General features: G+C 33.4%; 1 long non-coding RNA gene across 1 annotated transcript; it reads left to right on the top strand.

Annotated features, from left to right (window-relative positions):
• The first annotated feature begins 5,996 nt into the window (after positions 1–5,996).
• On the top strand, positions 5,997–10,942 carry LOC122594361. Its single transcript, XR_006322975.1, has 2 exons — positions 5,997–6,120; positions 10,720–10,942. It is a non-coding gene; the product is annotated as an uncharacterized LOC122594361 (long non-coding RNA).
• Positions 10,943–18,116: the final 7,174 nt, after the last annotated feature.

The following is an 18,116-nucleotide window of genomic DNA, read 5'->3' as shown; positions in this document are numbered from 1 at the left end:
GTATTTATGTATTTTAAAATTATTATGTTAGTTATGTTTTTATTTATTATGTAATGTTTTCGTAATGTTTTTTAAGTATTATGTATGTTTTATTTTTATTTATTGTGTAATGTTGTTAAGTTAATGAAAATTTAATGTTTGAATAAAATGAAAATTGTAAAATGAGTGGTGAAGTGAGTGGTCGGATGCCAATAAAATTTGGATGAGTAGTGAGTGAGTAGTGAAGTTGAGATAGCATAATATAATTGGTTAAAAATGAGTGGTGAAAAAAGAAGTGAGAGGTGGGTTGCCAACCCTCTAAAGTAACCAGTTACGTATACAAAGAACTATAAGGGGGTCTTGCCCCACCCTCAACTTATCCCTATAGCCCTAGATGTGTTACTATTCTTAGCTCATGTTCTAACTATTCAACACAAAAATACTATTCAACACAAAAATACTATTAGTAGTTTAAAAAGAGTTTTGATTCGGATAATTTCGTACAATATTAATATAGTTATATTCTTTTAATAAACTAAAGGGCTAAGTGCGCCGGAATGCAATTAACTAATCCTGAAAAGTTATTGTGTGCACGAACTCTAGGTCGACTTTATTGTATTTAGGAAACTTGTTCAAGAGTACCATAGTAAACAAAAGTTACCGGGTAAGAAGTTAACCGGTCACCACTTTCACGTTGACTGCTTACGTGACATGCACACAATAACTTTTTGGAATTAGTTTATGCACACAATAAAAAAAAATATATATGAAAATAAACAAGTTTTATGTGAAGTAACCGGTCCTACATCCGTTTTATGTTCGCAATAAACATAATTTCAAGTTTCCTGAATACAATAAAGTCGACCTAAAATTCATGCACACAATAACTTTTGGTGATTAGTTGACTGCATTCCGGCGCACTTAGCCCTAAACTAAACTTTCTTACTTCACATGCTATAATTAATTATGTCACTGTAAGCTCTCAATGCAATAATAAATGTATGTTGAATTTGTTTCGACTATATCTCTTTTTCCATTTGTGTAACTAATTGAAAACTTTATGTGTTTCATGTTAACTAATTTGTATGCATTTGATGTAATTAAAAGAGAGATACATAGACTATATCATCGATCAATGTAATGATGTATTGCAATGAAATGTGGTGTTTGGGTATATCGTCGATTAGTGTAATAGTGATCATTTATGTGTTTCCCATGCTTACTTTAACCGAACCCATCATTTGAACCATTAGAATATCATTTGAACCATTAGAATATCATTAAGGCATTATATTATAATATTATTAAGGCTGAGGCTAATGAACAGTAGTTTTTATGGCATTTTTTGTACAACAAATATTAGAAATATATATTTGGTAAATGAGATAATAACCAAGAAATTGATTTAGTTCAACTGGACTTGGGCTCCACTTATGGTGTAAAGGGTGTGGCTTCGAGTCCCCCCACCACTCTTCATTTTTTTTTCCAATCTTTTTAGATATTACATTTTCAACCCTTTAAACTTTACATACATAACCCTGACCTTTTTACGTTTGATGATTTGGTGTATTAGTTTAGTTCACTTTGTTGAATTTTTTTTTTTTTTTTGCTTTCAAACTTTTTTGTTTAGAAATTCTTTACATTTTTTTAGAACTTTTTGATTTATTTGTTTTCAAATTATTATTTGTTTTCATAATTTTTTTTTTTGTAATTAGACATATATTTCCACCATTAACCGATTTTCTTACATCTAAAAACTTTCTGGTAAGTACCACAACATGCTTTAAATACCGACGCCGCCCTTCCTGGTAAGTATCACAACATGCTTCAAACACCGACACCACCTTTCCTGATAAATACCACAACATGCTTTAAACACCGAGGCACCAGAACTTTCTAGTTTACACTATTGCCTTAAGTGGAAAATGCCCCTTCTAAACAAATTAACTGGATCCGCCACCCGTGGTAACACCCGAACATTTTGTCCATCGACAAAAATTCTCAAGACAAAAAGTGCACTCTGTGACCAAAATTTTCAATTCTTATCCAAGCATTGAAATTGCCATCTTAGTCACAACAGATTTTTTGAGATCAATAGAGTTTTCAGATGTATGTGGAATGTGCACGTCTACATTGCATAATATAAAAACACTCCAAAAGAGGCTATCATTCCTCCCTACAAGACCATCCATATTCCATTTCCATTGTATATTAACTCTGAGATTCATCTAGCATTATTGCTATGTTCGGGTGGAAATTAAATACCGAACCAACGAGAAGACTATATGGTGTCAGGTGGCCATAAGTTTCTTTTCGAGTTTGGTTAGCTACAGTGCTACACCACGATAGGAAGAAAATTTATAGATGGATTGTTTTGTAAAATTATACCTCCAAATATGTAGCATTGGAACTTTGAAAAGCACGCATATATAATCATAATCTTGGTAGCAAATCTAATTACTTTTCAAAGTAGATTGCTAGTTTCACAATGAATCTAAGGCCATCTCCAATGGCATATACAAAATGCTCAAGCAAATCAGTCACCTCAGTAACACGTAAGCAAACTGTCTAGTATACTGAACCAACACACTAAACTCATTTTCTCTCCAACCCAACAAACTGAAACTCGGTTTGCCCATGCCGCATCATCATCAATATAAAATATAAAAAATACCATATTAAATATACATACACACATATGCTTTTAAAATAATTAAAAGAAAAGTTTAACTTGAGCCCACAAATTAAACCCAATATGCCTTCAGTATGCTTGGGGGCAAAGTGAACAAACAAACTGATGGGCATACCGAATGTACAATGGAAGCATACTGAAGTTCAATATGCTAACTGGACATATTGGCTAAGCATTTTGGCCATTGGCCTAAAGAAATCTATTTAAATATTAAGGTTAAACACATTTTGTCAAGACCACTTTGGATCATTGTATATTAATCAAAGATTTGCTAATTACTTATCTATATTTATAAACTTTTATAATATATAATAAACATCACTCAAAAAGATAAACTAATATTGTATATATTCATTTCTCGTATCGAAGACTGTAGTGTACCCTTCCTTCAGGGTGATTACCAAAGCTGCGTAGCTCAAGACATTTTCTATTTGAAATATGAAGTCAATAGGTTGAAATAAATAGGTTGAAATAAAGAGGTAGAATTTTCCGTTTGTTTCAAAAGTTTTAAAATTGGAAGAAATGTGTTCAATTATTTTACAGACATTAAATTTAATTTACTTACTTTTTGTGCAGACATTGAATATCATCAATTTAATACAGAGTAAGGTTACCTACCTTATTAAAGATTTAATTGATGTATTTAATTCACATTTTTATACAAATAACTTTTTTTCTAATATACATATACATTCATACAGATACATAGATAAAGACATATGGTAGAGAGATGGTGCTCGAAGGTGTTAAGGCAAGACACCAAGGTTATGGTCCATCCTAACCTGGTTTGATTTTCCTAACCCATATTGGTTTCTTTGGTTAAGGTACATATCGATTTTAATCTATATGCTCCGCAATACATATGTACAATGTACATGTATCCTTTGATTTTAGTTTGGTATTCAGATAATCAGATATAATATGGATGTATAAATCGTAGTCGAAGTGTTAGATATGGACATGGATATAGAAACTCTGTACTTAAAGGAAACAAGTTAAGCTTTGTTAAAGATTCATTCTAACCCGGTTTGTTTTGAATCCAATCCCGTTGGAAGTTTCTGACTCCTCATTTTAACTTTTGATCTAACACAGATTCTTTTGATCTAAATCAGATTCTTTTAAAAGTATGCATCTTTTAACTTGCAGGTGTGTATACACGATCAATATCCCCCAAATTTATATATAAATAGATTTTGCCAAGCTTTTGTATGTAAAACTACATTTCTTTAGTTTTTGTATGTACATCCCCTATTTTGCTCATGATAGTAGTACTTTTTGCTTTTTATTTTCATGTCTAACAAACAAACAAAGAAAAAAAACACACACACATATATATATATATATTTGAACGTATAAATATTACACCTGATCTACTCTTAAAAATACCTTAAGTATGCTTATGTCAAGGATTTAACCTTGGCCTTCTCCCCAAAAAGCACAATCCTCTAACGAGTTGGTTAGCCCCACATTGGCTCAAACACGAATACTTAATTTTTAGGGTTTAGTTGACCGGAATGTAATAAACTATGCCAAAAAGTTATAGTGTGCACGACTAACCCCGACTTTTATTTTATGCACGAACTTGTAAAAACTGTTTATAACATGCAAAATGCATACGTGGCAACTCATATCAGCTACTTGGCACCCCATATAAATTGCCACGTGCAAGTTTTTGATTGGTCGGCCATGCTTTTTGCATGATATAAATATTTTTTACTAAGTTCATGAATAAGATAAAGATCGGACTTAGTTTTGCACACTATAACTTTTTAAACATAGTTGGTAGCATTTCGACGCACTAAACCCTAATTTTTATCAAACATACTTATTAAATCTATTCTTCTTAAGAAGTGATATTTTTTAAATAATCAAATACTTAGATTATCATATTACACCATGTGAAAGCTAAAAAAACATTTTACTAACTTGAACAATAGCATGTAATTAAGTTTTACATTGTTTACAATTTAGAACAAAAAAAATATATAAAGAAAAGCATTAACAATTGGGACTCGAGAGAACTGATGACTTCTTCACCAAGATAACAATAGTATGTGTAAGTTCTTCTGACAATGATTGATTTATTTCAAGAGATTTTAATAGAGCGAAAGACCGTGTGTGTGAGATGAAAATTTGTTTTTGATCGGATCTCGAGATATTTATTGGAGTTGGATTTTAGTTAAGTTGAGAAGAAGACTAACCAGTTTAATTTTCCTCGCTTAATAACTCCATTCAAGAAACCACTTGGTCTTAGATTAAGTGGTCAGCTCTTTGGTGGAACTAACAGAGGTAGGAGAGAGTACGGTTTGGTTTGGTTCGGTTTTTGATTAAAACCAAAACCGAACCGTTATAATTCGGTTTTTAAAAACTAAAACCATTGATTTTCGGTTTTTTCGGTTTGAGTTTATTTCGGTTCGGTTTTTTGGTTTTAGTTGGTTTTTAACCACTTTTGTTTTGTGTCAAATTGAGCTTGAAAAGTTTATAACTTTATACCCTTTAATTACACCATAATTTATTTCAACAAGTTTTCAAAACAATATTAGCAACAATAACACTACAACAATGACAACAAATTCATAAAAATAAGTTGTACAAACTTCAAACGAATTTTATATATAACTATTTATATCTTTTACGCGTTGTTTAATTATACATTTATTAAAGCAAATCAATCTTGTTGTGTATTTTCACTTAATGATATAAATGATATTATTTTATACACCTAAAAATGCAAATATATTAACATATTTACCAAAAGTTAATAATAAAATGATATAAATATAAAATAAAGTAAACAATATATATTTGTGGTTCGTTTCGGTTTTTATGGTTCGGTTTTTCATTAGAAACCAAAACCGAACCATAACTTTTGGTTTTTAAAAAACCAAAACCAATGGCTTTTGGTTTTTTCGGTTTTTATGGTTTTTTTGTTTTTCGGTTCGGTTTTTGCTCGCCCCTAGACGGAGGAGATATTGGTTTGGAGATGAACCGAATCTTGATTACCATGGTTTCTATCATTTACCGCTTAAGCGTGTGGGCATACGTGTTATCACTTTTGTTCTGCAAGAGTTAGCGGGTTCCAACTTTCAACATATTGTCCACCTTAAATGTCAGTTTTAGAATTTGAATCATTAATATCTAACACTTGTCAAAAAATAAAATAAAAAAATAACTCCATTCAAATAATAATAATAATAATAATAATAATAATAATAATAATAATAATAATAATAAATGTTAAAAGAAACTCCTAAAACTAACTCCCCAAAACCAACTCCCTTAATATAAACCATCTTCTCCATTTTGATTCAATCAAAATCAAATCTTCATCTCTCATGCTCTCTCTTTCGTTCTATTACAATGGAAATCATCAAACAGATCAATTTTCACAAGAAGAAATTACACATACTATTGTTCGCGTTGAGGAAGCAGTGAGGATGTTGCCGATGGTTAGTGTTTCTTTTCTAATCTTTTTATTTCATTTTTAAATTGAAAATAGTGCATAAAAAAAATTATGTATTTATCTGTTTCACTATACCCGAAAACAAAACTGCATCCAAAAACTATACAAATCCAGATATCCGAATTCTAGTCTGTCATACGGATTCATCTTGCTACCAATACATCCGAATATCCATCATATTTGGCAAAACCCAATTTTTTTTTGCCAATCTCCAAATTCATCTCCAACTCAATATATCCGCATTTCTTTTGTCACATCCTCACAGTATCCGAATTCCACATTGAACTATACCATATCCGGAAACAACACCTCTGAAAACATCACAACTGACAACCACTTACAGTGTCACTTTGTCTAATCCATTTATTACTTTTAGCCATTTAAATTCCTTTTTGAAGACCAAAGACAATTCATACAAAAAGGGGAGATTTTTAGGAAATACAAATGTTTGTGATGAATTGTTATAGACTAGTGACTTGAGGGACTGAAAAAGTAAACATAAGAGTGCATCAAAACAGTTCAAACTTTGAAAATATGCCATACACTACTTTGTTGAGGCATATTGGTAATAAGGGTCAAAATTATCTATTAACTTTGATGCATAAAAAAAGAATGGTTTACATGTAACGTTATATCAAAAACGAAGAATAACTACTATTCTAAGTTACAACTCTATTCACCTTATTCTTCCCTACTAGTTTCATCTTCATCACCAAACATGTTACTCGTACTAGCTTCATACTAGTACTCACCTGATTCTTCACTACTATTCTAAGTCATTGTAAGCTTTCAATGCAAGAATTATTGTAGGTTGAATAGTGTTCATATAACAACATGAAATTGTTAAGTTGGGGTGAAAATACCACACAATCCATATATAAAGAAATCATAATCTTGGTAGCAAATCTATATTCCATAGTATAATGACTATAAGATTCATCTAGCATTACTGTTAAGTTAGGGTGAAAATACCAAACCAACAAGAAGACTACGATGGTGTTAGGAGGCCATAAGTTTTTTTCCGGGCTTTGTTTTTAATACACTGCTAAGTAGGTTAAAATAAGGGGGTAATGCGTCAGTTGAGTAGCTAAGTAGGTTAAAATAGGTTAAGAGACTTAGGAAATTAGGGTTTTGTGAGAAAAAACAAATAACAGCAATGGAGGGGCAGCAGCCGCAACAGCCGGTGTTTTATCCAGAAGGCATCGTTGATGCGGTTAACGGTGGGTTGGTTTATAGTTTACATTCGAGTTCCGATTTAATGAAGATGCAGAAAACCGTGAAACTTGATCCTCTTGGTAAGGGTGAACAAATAACAATGAAGGCTAGGATGTAGAGTAGCGAATGATCTGGATCTGTGGGTGGGAGGAAATTTGTTATCAAAAATCTGTTGGCTGGTGATTTAATGCTATTATTGGTTAAGGATAACAAAGAGGAGTTGACAATCCAAGGAAACAACGATGGCTTTGCGGTGCTGAAACGGGGTGAGGGTATGGTTGCCCGTCTGATTCTTAGTGACAGAGAAAATGTGATGAGCTTCACTCTAAGTGTTGATCCTCAAGAAAGAAGGGCACTAGTGGCGGCATGTGCGTTGCTGCAACAAATGTACATCAAGAACCCAAACCAGCAGCCTCGAGAGCAGGTAGGTCGACTATAGTGGTTCCTCGCCAGCATGACTTGTGGGGGTGGATGCAGAAGATGTGTTGGTGGCGCAACATATCTTGTTTCGACTGTGTTAGATCAGTAAGACTTGGGTTGACATTTTTAATAGTTGTTTGTTTATTTTGGAATACTGTTTTAGCTACTTGGAGGATTTTTAGTGGTTATCTGTGTTGTTATGAATGTTTGATTCCTTAATCACTTGTCATATTTATGTATTTGGATACCATCATAATCAACTTCATCCAGTTTAAGGTTCTAGTTATGATTAGTTGTCTTTATGCTGATTGAAAAACCTTGAATACTGTTACATTAGCTTATCTTTTGTTGACATGTTGGCTATGGCTAAGACTAGGACGATGCTTATTATCTTTTTTGAAAGGTGCTAGAAAGCTTCGTGTAATTGATGGCTGTTTTTTCTATGGTTCTCTGTGTTTATATGGAGACCACATTTACATTTGATGTAAGTACCTCGAATAAACCATTCAAAGTACTTACATAAAATGTAAATGTGGTCTCCATATAAACACAGAGAACCATAGAAAAAACAGTCATCAATTAAACGAAGCTTTCTAGCACCTTTCAAAAAGATAATAAGCATCGTCCAATTCTAAGCCATAGCCAACATGTCAACAAAAGATAAGCTAATGTAACATTATTCAAGGATTTTCAATCAGCATAAAGACAACTAATCATAACAAGAACCTTAAACTGAATGAAGCTGATTATGATGGTATCCAAATACGTAAACATGACAAGCGATGAAGGAATCAAACATTCATAACAAGACAGATAACCATTAAAAATCCTCCAAGTAGCTAAAACAGTAATCCAAAATAAACAAACAACTATTAAAAATTTGTCAACCAAAATCTTACTGATCTAGCATAGCCGAAACAATATTTGTTGCGTCACCAACGCATCTTCTGCATCCACCCCAACAAGTCATGTCGGGGAAGAGCCACTGTAGCCGACCTACCTGCTCTTGGGGCTGCTGGTTTGGGTTCTTGATGTACATTTGTTTCAGCAACGCACATGCTGCCACCCGTTCCCTTCTTTCTTTAGGATCAACACAGAGAGTGAAGCTCTTCACATTTTCTCTGTCATTAAGAATCAAACAGGCAACCATACCTTCACCATGTTTCAGCACTGCAAAGCCATCGTTGTTTCCCTGCATTGTCAACTCCTCTTTGTTATCCTTAACCAATAACAGCGTTAAATCACCAGCCAGAAGATCTTTGATAACAAATTTCCTCCTACCCATAGATACAGACCATTTGCTACTCCACATCCTAGCCTTCATTGTTATTTGTTCACCCTTACCAAGAGGATCAAGTTTCACGATTTTCTACATCTTCATTAAATTGGAATTCGAATGTAAGCTATAAACCAACCCACCATTAACCGCATCAATGCCTTCTAGAAAACACCAGTTGCGGTTACTGTTGCGCCTCCATTGCTGTTATTTGTTTTTTCTCACAAAACCCTAATTTCCTAACTTTCTTAATCTATTTGTAACCTACTTAGCTACTCAACTTACGCGTTACCCCCATCTGTTTTTCCTCATATTCTAAAACGTATATTTTACAAAAGTTTCACCCATTTCTTGATTTATTATATATTTATTAAAACAAATATTACTAAAGGTACTAAAAAAATGGCTAATTGCTTGGAAAATACCTCAACTTTGACACTTTTATTATTGTGAGGCTCAAACAAATATAAATTCTATTCAAAGGAATGAACCCGGATAAAACGACTTTAGTAGGGCTTCGTACAAGTAGACAGTAACTTTTTAATTTTAATTTAATTTAAAATTATTTAAATATATTCATATGTAATACAACTTAATTAGTTACACAAACAGTGAAATAAAAAATACCTGATGAGAAACCGGTCTTAATCGTTTGCTTCTCGAACGCTGACTATTAGCAACACCATTTCTCATAATAGGTCGATTCTGAAACTTGTTAATAAATCGAAGAAGTCTAGCTTTAATTGAATTTATTCTTGTGGGCTATTTGATAGTAAAATTATTATTATTGTTGTTATTGTCACAACTCAATCGAACAAGCAGCAACAGATTTGAAATCATGAGGAAAATTGAGAAATGGAATAAGTTATGGCAATTGGGTAAGTATTTAATTGCTTTTAATTTAAACTAGAATTTTTGGACTTTGCTTGTAGTTTCCATGGCTGCTGCTGCTGCTCTGCCTTCATCGGAAATGCAAAACTCCCTAAACCTTGTTTCCTGTTTGCTTCCTAGATTGTTTCCTAACCTCCTTGGCTCGAACCTACCTGTCATTTAAGCATCCACTTGATATTTCTAGGGTAGTATTTGAGGATGTGAAACGGTTATTGAACTACTCTAGCCCGATATTAACTCGTCATTGTCGGGCAAGGTGAGTTCGTAGCCCCTTTTCTTTATGTGATTTTGGGGTGAAAAGTGTACAAAGTATTATCTTGGTTTGTTTTATCGTTATGTGTTCGTTTATTTGGGTAATCAAAGTTATATGATCAATTGACTACTATATCAAGTTTATGTGTTCATTTATGCATTAATCAAGGTTGTATGATTGTTATATGCTCGTATTAAAGTTATGTGTTCGTTTAATTGGTGAATCAAGGTTGTATGGTTGTTATATGTTCGTATCAAGGTTATGAGGTTCATTAAATCATCCAATCAAGGTTTCAAGGCTTTGTTATCGTTAATCCATCCAATTTTTGTGATCATTTAATGACCCAATCAAGGTTTCAAGGTTATAAGATCATTTAATTACCTAATCAAGGTTTAATGTTTGTATCAAGGTTATGTGATCGTTATGATGTTAATCAAGGTTTAACGGTTGTTATCCCGATACTTGTTTCTTATAGTCAAAACCTATGAACTCACCAACTTTATGTTGACGCATTTTAGTACACTTTTCAGGTAATCAAGTGAATCAAAGGCACGATGGATGATTGCGTTGCATATGATAGGATTGAGCTTGGACTTTTATGGATCCGTGAGCCATCATTTGATCCATTTTGGTAACCTATTGATGGTGTTGTGCTCCTTGTGCATTATTTGATCTGATAATTGTATTTGTATTTGAACTTATGTATGGATTGCTATAATCCTTGAATGCATTTAGTTGTCTCTACTTAATTTCCATGTCACGCTGAGCTTGTCTATTAATGCCCCATATTTCTGCCTTGTTGGGGTGTTACAGAATGGTATCAAAGCCGTGGTTGTAGAGAATTAGGTGGATTGACCTAGACTATAACCATTGCATAAACACTTCATATTTAGCTTGCATCATAGGGAAATTATGTGTGCAATGTGAGTTGTTTGGAATATGTGGATTTGTTGATCAGAGTTTGTAGGGTTTTGATAAAATTATTAATTGATGATCGTAATAGTGTCGGGATACACCAGGAATTGTGGATGTGTGGAATCTTGGAACAACTTATTAATTGTCCCTAGAAAAATGAAATGATGGCATTAGCGGACGTATAACATTCGATAACCATAGAGGAGCCTGATCAACGAATCTATGGTTACCCTATGTCATATGAAAGCTAATGCTCTCGTGGATTGCGCATTGCGGATGAGGTCTAGTAGGTAACCCGGTGTGTCTAATGGGTGTTGGTTGGGTGGAGGGTTAGTCGCTGGAACACCCTGTATATATACCCGACCAATAGTTAGAAGACATAACGGAACCGAGTCCCGACATCCATTCAATATATTAACGGTGTGGAGGGTTAGCCGTTGTTACACCCTGTATACAAACACCTTTAACTTAGTGAATGTTGAAGTTAGATTGAGACTATGCTTTACCCACCTTGTTATGACTTGACCCCTTTTATATGATGTTAAATTGATTTGTAAATATGTTGTTGAGTGTGAATTGTATGATCGTTGAAGCCTTAGATTATTATCATGATAATATCCCCGTAGAGATACTCATATTCTTGCAACGATTTAGAAGGACTTAATGTGGAAATTGTGTGTTACTTGAAGGTCGATTTTGATATTCGTGTGTGAATTATGTGACTTAACTTGTTGATCTAACACATGTGTTCAGGAAAGATGGTTAGACCAAGGAGAGATAACACTAACTATAGGCATCAAAACGTGCAAGAAGAGTCGATTATTCAAGAGGATCAAGGTGGGAATCATGGTGGTAGAGGTGGTCGAGGAGATAGGGGTAATCGAGGAGGTCATGGTGGCCGGGGTGGGGCCAATCCCCCGGTAAGAACCGAGGTCATCACTCAAGCTCTCAATGAGCTTATGCTGGAGCTTGTGGCCCGAATCTCGACGGCCATGGATAGGAATGAACAAGAAGAACCTGAAGCTGAAGCGGTTCATGTTGAAAACGAAGACGTGAATGTGAATGTGAATGGGGGAGATGCTTTTGTCCAACAAAGAAACAGCAATGCTTACAGCCAAGGTTGCATCTTTAAAGATTTCAAGGCGTGTGGAGCTCCGGAGTGGAAGGGTGAAGGTGGAGCCACCGGTTGTTTGGAGTGGCTAGAGAAGATTGAAGCCGTAATCCCTAGAAGTGGATGTACTCTTGATCAAAGAGTTTCTCACGCCACCTACATGTTAAGTGGTGATCCACTTGAATGGTGGAATCTTGAAGTAGATACCTTGGGCATCGATCTTGCTAACTCCATTCCTTGGGAGAATTTCAAACAAATGATCATTGCTAAGTATTGCCCATCTTATGAAATGAGGAATTTGGAAGAAGAATTTACTAAGCTTACCATGAAGGTAGCCGATCATGTGGGGTACACTCGCCGTTTTGGCCAACTTTCTAGACTCATACCCCATCTAGTTAAACCCGAAGACCGTAAAGTGGAGAAGTATGTTGTCAGATTGACTCATAAAGTGAGAGTGCTTGTTACTCACCCTATCATGCCACAAACCATTAATGAAAGCCATCACTCGGACTGCTCGTGTCACCATGGAGCTTGTGAAGGGTGGTGAGCCAGGGAAGAATGATAGTAAGAGAAAGGATGTGCCCAAATCTAGTGACACAAAGAAAGACTAGAGGTATCATTAAAAGAAACCAGCTAGAGGTGGAAGGGTGTTTGTGGGGGTTGCGCTGGCAAGGGAGGCTAACACCGGGGCTATTCCTTTATGCCCATAGTGTAATCGTCATCATAGGTCTCACACTTGGTGTGATGCCTGCTTTCATTGTAATTAAGTGGGCCATATCTCAAGAATGTGTCCTACCAATCCTCGTGTCTCTCCTTTGAATCTTATGCCTCTTAATGTTCGATATCCCCCGATGGCCCGGAGTACTTGTTACGAGTGTGGTAGCCAAGACCACTACCGCAATAGGTGCCCTAACCTCAATGGCCAACAAGTTCAAGTGACCGTGCACCCGAACCAATTGCAAATTGCGGGACCAAATCAAAATCGAAGACAACAAGGCCAACAACAACAAGCTCCACAACAACTAGCACCTCGTGGAAGAGCTTTTGCCGTGAATGCGACCGAGGCTCGTGTTGACCCCAATGTTGTAGTAGGTACTTTTCTTCTCAATCACCAATAAGCTACCGTGTTATCTGATTCCGGGGCTGATTATAGCCTCATTTCCAATGATTTTATCCCGTTGATCGATGCTAGTCTTAGCCCGTTGCTACCGTGTTACTTCGTATACATTTTGTTTCACTCATTCTTTAGTTTACCTTCAAGTTGATCTTTTCGCTTCAAACTCTTTACCCCTTTATCAATCAAACATCTTTATTTTTTTCCATGATCAAACGGTTAATTATGAAGTTTAGTCTTGAGAAAAATGGTTTTAGCTTTGGTCACTGAAATATGTATAAGCCACTTGAGATAAACTTACTTCAGAAAAACCTTTGAAACCCATCTAAGAATAGGTCCAATGGTCTTAGAAACTTTTGAAAAAAACTTGTAAGGTGTGTCTATTTTATCGAGGGATGTGGCATTTCACTTGGACTTAAAACTCGGTATTTCATTTTGAAATAGTTTTTGTAGAATCAACATTGATTTGAAAGTAGTGAGGGGTGTTTGAACAAAATCATTTACTTTTTGCACACTAGTATGAATGTCTCGTGGTGTAAGAGCAGTGGTGTAAGAGCATATACTCTGAGAAAGTGTATTTTAATGATTTTTTTTGCGTGGATCGGAAGAAACATCTTTTGGTTGTTTCCACATCCGAGTTGGTCTTTAGAGATGAAGATTTGGATGATGAAGACTTAGAAGAAGTCAGGGTTCCTGATGGACGAGGTTTCTTAGTAAACTTTAAAACCTTAGGTGAAGCACTAAATCACCCATATTGGTCACGAAAATGAACCTTTCCATTGATGGCACGACGAATTTGAAGTTGGTTGGAGGAAAACTGGGAGGTTCAAACGTTCTTAGATGAACTAGTGTACTTTGATAAATTAAGAACTTTTAGAGGATTGCTAGTAGTTTGATAAATTAAGAACTTTCAGAGGATTGCTAGTAGGAGATTTACTAGATAGACTTAGAAGGTCTTGTTTTGTTGAAATTGTTTGGTTGAGCTTTGTGGTATTTAGTGCTTTGAGTAGCTCTTAATGGTTCTTTGGATGGTGTGAGTTTCTTAGGTAGTGGTGCATTTATCTTTGGCACTTGAGTGGTTTGTTTGGGTGGTGGTGTGTATCTCTTAGTAGGTGGGGTTGTCTTCATTAGAAATGATGTGGGTTTGAACACCATCAAGGTGGAATACCTGAGTCTATAGAGGAGACTGAGATGACTGATTCAATGAAGTCATTGATTTCTTGATTTGAACTAGAATTTGGTACATCCATCTCAATTGACTCAGTTGATAGTGGGGCAACGACAAAGGGGGGTATGGTTGACATGCCTTTTTGTTCAAAAGGTAGAGAATCAGGATTAAGGGACGAAGATTGACTCATTTGGGTTGATAAGTTCGCAAGTTGTGTTTGTAATTCAAAACTGATGGAGCAAAGTACGTCAATCTGTTCCAAAAGTTTGTCCTCCTTAAAATATGTTCCAAAAAGCTTATATAAGCATTTTTAATAAGCAATCACATACATCACATGTCATGAGTTGGTTTATAAAGTAGGAAAAAGTCAAAAAAATACGTAAATCTATTCCAAAAGTTTATCCTCCTTAAAACATATTCCAAAAAGCTTATATAAGCATTTTTATTAAGCAATCACATATATCACATGTCATGTGTTGGTTTATAAAGTAAGAAAAAGTCAAAAAAAACTATAACTAAATAATAATAATAATAATAATACAGCTTAGGTACACAAACAGTGAAACACAAAATACCTGACGAGAAACAGGTTTCAATCGTTTGATTCTGTAACGCTTACTATTAGCAACACCATTTCTCCTAGTAGGTCGATACGAAAACTTGTCAATGAATGCAATAACTCAATATTTGATTGTTTTTCTTCTGGTGGGCTGATTAAGTGTGCAAGAATGTAAATAATTATGCCTAAAAAGTTATAGTGTGCACGAATTCAAGTAAACTTTTATTGTATGCACAAAACTTGATAAAAATATTCAAATCATGTAACTTTTTGTGACCGACCAATTAAACTTTACACGTGGCATTGAAAAAAAACTTTGCACGTGGCAGCTCATATGGGCTGCTACGTATACCATGTTACATTATTTGAACATTTTTAGTAAGTTTGTGCATACAATAAATGTTTACTTGAGTTCGTGCACACTATAACTTTTCAGACATAGTTAGTTACATTCCGGCGCACTAATAATATCTGAACTCACTCAAATAAACAGTATTAAATTTGAAATGTTGAGGATAAATGAGAAATGAAACAAGTTATAGGAAATGTGTAAAGATTTATTTGCTTTGAATCTAAATTCAAAGTTTTTGGCCTTTCCTTGTAGGTGAATTTTCCATGGTTGTTGCTCTGCCTTCATTTCTGGCAGGAAATGACAGAACGTTAGTAAGTGGAGGAATCTAATACTACTAGCTTCTTTTAGTGGCGGATCTAGGTTTTAAGTTCACGGGGTCCTTAAGTGCAGGTAACTTAGTTGACACAAGTGAAAAGAATGGTATACTCGGGTCGGGTCGGGTCTAATATATGGTATCATGTTATTAAAGAGTAAAAGATGTTATAATTATTTTTTTTAAAAGAAACGTCACAATTATTATTATTATTATTATTATTATTATTATTATTATTATTATTATTATTATTATTATTATTATTATTATTATAATTTGGTGAGATTTTATTAAAATGTATATATGTTACTAATATGAAGTATCCTTAAAACATCTTTTTCTTTATTTGTCACAAATTAAATAACTATTCGTAAATTTTTACATTTCTTATTTTAACTCATCAAGCTTCTGAATATAGTTGTATATTGTTTTTATCTTAGTCATTATTGAGATTTGAAGATGTTTAAATTCCACTATTGAAGAAACAAATAATACTAATATTAATTATTATAATGTAGAAGGTCATATTCTCTTATCATATGTAGTTTTATACTAGATTAAAGGTTAATATAAAATTTTTAAATTGGTCCTTTTATAAATAACTTTCAAAGTTAAAGGTAAAATATGAACTTGTAACAATTATAAGGGTTTAATGGAAACCATAAGAAAATGGTCGTCTTCTTTAATAGATCTCGACCTGCAACTAAAAAATGAAAATAGATCTTCTATTTCCTTTACATACTTAAGTTAATAAAATTCTTCTATTGGTTAAAAACATTAGACAGTAAATTTTAAAACTTGAATGGGTTCATATTGTTTTGCTAAACGTTTAAGGGGGTTCTAAGCTTAATTTTAAGGAGGTTCATATAACAAACTTTTATGGTCTTTTTAACATAAATCAATCTCTGAGGGTGGTCCATTGAACCCCTTTGTACATAGTAAAACTGCCACTGCTTCTTTAGAATAATATTATAGCCATTACAATACAAGTAAAAGTGAAAAGGGAAAGCCCAAAAGTTCAATTGTTTACTGACTAGTTACTAGCGAGTACGTAAAGAAATAAATAAGTAATTACAATTTTAGTCCCTGCTGCAGTGTTGAGAACCTGTGGACATGAAATTACATATTTCAAGTCTAGGTTATACAAAGCACTGTTTTAGTCCAAAAACTTGTCCCGTCAATGTTTTTGGTCCAAATCATTAATGGATGTTAAATGTGAGGTCATGAAATTTACTCATGATATCTATATTGCTCAATTCTAAAACACAAGAACCAAAAGTCTAAATAATATTTAAAAAAATTTCCAAGTTTTCATTATCATCTAACTACAACATCAAAAATTAAATTTTTAAAAAATAAAATTCAAATATAAATTTAAAATCAAAATCCAAATTACAACAAATGTCTTCCAAAAATATCTGAGCAAGCTAGATGGATTGTACCTTTAATTTAAGTAGATGTGTAAATATATAGTATATTAATAGTGTAATTGTATGTAAAAAGTTACAAGTATTTTATTTCAAACTATTATTATATATATGGGTTAAGTATTGTAAAACAACTATTAAAGTAAAACAAATAAGACAAAATCTTGACCCTTATATCATGGTTAAATTGATGCACGAAAGCAATTGATGTGGGATGATTTTCATGATGCATGGTGATTTTCATTAAAGAAAAACCTATTATTTATTTGTTTTACTTTAATTTTTGTTTTATTTTATCTAAAACCGTTATATATATTTATTACAAACTAATAATTATAAATATAGTCATGTAAAAAAGATATATATATATATATATATATATATAAAAGTTAACTATTTCATAAAAAAATTATTTAATTTTACATTAAATGTTTATAAGATTAGCTGATAACATCATGTAAAACATCTATTAGTCAATGTTAAAAAAAAAACATTCATTAGTCAACTTAGGTCCACCATTTTTTGTCTTTATATATTCAAAAAGAAAAGAAATATAATATTTTTAAATATGGGTGGTTACACTCAGGTGTTGGGGAGAGAAATTTTTGTAAGGGCTTAATTTCTTTTCTCAAGCTAAGGCCTAAATTTTGAACATATTATCAGATAAGCTCTTATAACTTAATAAGTATAAACGACTCCTATATTTGCCCGTGTTTGTACATGACAACAGCCTAATAGAATTAACTTTTATCCTCTTTGCCGTTTGGATAATCCCACTCGCTTTGCTGAGTATACAATGTCACTGGTATTAGATTTATCAAAAATAGGTAACGCAAAGTATCAAAGATATACATTCTTCTTCTATTTACACTTTGGATCGATAGATTTAGTTTTTTTTTTCTTTCTACTTTTACAATTAAAATTAAAAAAACAATAGGAATATTGATCAAGTGTGATCATTTGAACAC

This window comes from Erigeron canadensis, chromosome 3 (assembly GCF_010389155.1).
Source record: "Erigeron canadensis isolate Cc75 chromosome 3, C_canadensis_v1, whole genome shotgun sequence".
Classification (NCBI taxonomy): Eukaryota; Viridiplantae; Streptophyta; class Magnoliopsida; order Asterales; family Asteraceae; genus Erigeron; species Erigeron canadensis.
This window is presented reverse-complemented; position numbering and strand designations above follow the sequence as displayed.